The following is a 3010-nucleotide window of genomic DNA, read 5'->3' on the forward strand; positions in this document are numbered from 1 at the left end:
CTAAAAAACAAAAATCATATGATTATAGCAATTGACATAAAAAACATTCAACAAAATCCAACACCCATTTGTGATCAAAACTTTCAGCAAGTTCAGGATAGAGGGGAAATACTACAACTTGATAAACAGCATCTATGAAAATCCTACAGCTAACTTTAAACTTAATTGTGAAAGACTGGCTGCTTTCCCTCTAAGATCAGAAACTAGGCACGGATGTCCACTTTCACCACTCTTACTCAGCATGGTACTGGAAGTGCTAGCCACTCCACAAATCTAAGAAAAAATAGATAAAAGTCATACAGATTAGGAAGGAAGAAATAAAACTACCTTTATTTGTAGATGTCATGATTGTCTGCATAGACAATTCCACCCCCCCTCCCCCATTACAAACCCTCTGAGAACTAATAAGGATGTTTTCCAAGGATAAGAGATCATTCATAATAATCAATTGCATTTCTATATAATAACAATTAACATGCAAAATGGAATGGAACATGATACCATTCACAGTTACTCTAATGAAAATGAAATACTTAGATTATACACTTAACCAAACATGTACAGGATCTGAATGCTGACAGTTGCAAAATGCTGATGAAAAACATCAAAGAAGAATTACATAAATGGGGAGACATACTGTGTTGTTATTGATTGGAAGACTCTATATAGTAAAGATGCCAACTCTCCCCAAACTGATGGATAGGTTTAACACAACACTTATCAATACCTCACAAGGTTTTTTGTAGACAAAGACAAGCCTTTTCTAAAATTTATATGGAAAGCCAAAGAAAGTAGATAGCCAAAATAATTTTTTAAAAGAAGAACAAAGTGGGAAAAATCAGTTTACCTGATTTCAAGACATTATGTGGCTACAGTATTCAAGACTGTGTGTTAATGGCAGGGGATATACTTAAGATCATAGGGAACCCAGAAATAGACCCACACAAATAGGCTCAACTGTTTTTTGACAAAGGTACAAAAGCCATTCACGGGAGGAAGGACAGCCTTTTTAACAGATGGTGCTAAAACTGTTGGACATCCAAAAAGAACCTCTTTCGACCTAAATCTCACACTTTATACAAAAATTAACTCAAAACGGATTATAGACTTTAAATGTGAACATAAAACTATAAACTTTTAGGAAAAAATAGGCAAAAATCTTTAGGATTTAGAACTAGACATAGAGTTCTTAGACTTGACACAAAAAGCATGATCCATAAAAGGAAAAATTGCTAAATTGGACTTAATTGAAATTAAAACTTTTGTTCTGAGAAAGTTCACGTGAAGAGGAAACATTACATACTGGGAGAAAATACCTGCAAACCATATCCAACAAAGGACAGATTTCTAGAATGTATAAAGAACTCAAAACTCAACAGTAAAAACAACAAAGAATCTAATTAGAAAATGGGTAAAAGACATGAATAGACATTTCATTGAAGAGGGTATAAGATGACAAATAAGCATATGAAAAGGTGTTCAACATCATCAGTCATCAGGGACATGCAAATTAAAACCACAATGAACACCTGAAACTAATATATTATTGTATGTCAATTATATCTCAAAGGAAAATAAAAACCACATGACCTCTTATTACCTATCTATCATAACAACCAAAATAAAAAATAGTGACAACACCAAATGCTGGCAGGGAAACAAAGAAACTGGATCACTCCTACATTTGCTGGAGGGAACATAAAATGGTACCATCACCCTGGTAACAGTCTGGCAGTTTCTTACAAAATTGAATACGCACTTACCATACAGCCCATCAATTGAGCATTTATCCCAGAGAAATGAGAACTTACATTCTTACAAAAACCTGTGTGCAAATGTTCATAGCACCTTTATTTGTAATAGTCAAAAACTGGAAAAAATTCAGATATCCTTCAACGGATGGATGGTTAAACAAACTGTGGAACATCCATACCATAGAATACTACCAGAAATGAAAAAGGAACCAGCTGTTGCTACACACAATGACTTGAATGAATAGCCAGGAAATTATGCTAAGTGAGAAAAGCCAATCCCGAAAGGTTACACGCTGTATGGTTCCATTCATGTAACATTTTTTAAGTGAAAAAAAAAAAAAAGAAATGGAGGACATATTAGAGATTTCCAGGGATTAGAAAAGGGGAGAGGGAAGGGGTATCCGGAGGGTTGTGGGTTTGATTATAAAAGGCCAACGTTGGGCTTCCCTGGTGGCGCAGTGGTTGAGAGTCCACCTGCCGATGCAGGGGACACGGGTTCGTGCCCCGGTCCGGGAAGATCCCACATGCCGCGGAACGGCTGGGCCCGTGAGCCGTGGCCGCTGAGCCTGCGCGTCCGGAGCCTGTGCTCTGCAATGGGAGAGGCCACAACAGTGAGAGGCCCGCGTACCACAAAAAAAAAAAAAAAAAAAAAAAAAAGGGCAACGTGAGGGATCTTTGTGGTGTTGGGACTGCTGAGTAGCCTGATTGTGCTGCTGGATACACGAACACACACAGGTGATAAAATTGTATAGAGCACGCACACATGCGCACGCGCACATACACACACACACACACACACACACACACACACACACACATACATACACAGGGTACAAGTAAAACTCAGGAAACCTGAATAAGACGGTGGATTACATCAATGACAATATCTTGGTTCTGGTATTATACTATAATTTTGAAAATGTTACCCGGGGTGAATTGGCCAAAGTGCACAGAGAACCTCTCTGGACTATCTCTTACAACTGCATATGAATCTACAATCACCTCAACAGAAATTTCAATTTAAAGGGTTTTCAAAAAGTTACTGACCCTTTCACTCTTCCGCCTGTTAAAAAGATCTGATTTCATATGATTTTACAGAACAGATAATTTCCCATGCTATTTAAAGTGTCTCAGCAAATATGAACAGATTGAAAACCAACCAATTCATTTCACTCAAATAATGTCAACTCTAAAACCACACATGGAACCCTAGTGTATAAAAAAGATTTTAAAAACGAAGCATTGGGCTTCCCTGG

Source organism: Lagenorhynchus albirostris, chromosome 1 (genome assembly GCF_949774975.1).
Source record: "Lagenorhynchus albirostris chromosome 1, mLagAlb1.1, whole genome shotgun sequence".
NCBI classification, from domain to species: Eukaryota; Metazoa; Chordata; class Mammalia; order Artiodactyla; family Delphinidae; genus Lagenorhynchus; species Lagenorhynchus albirostris.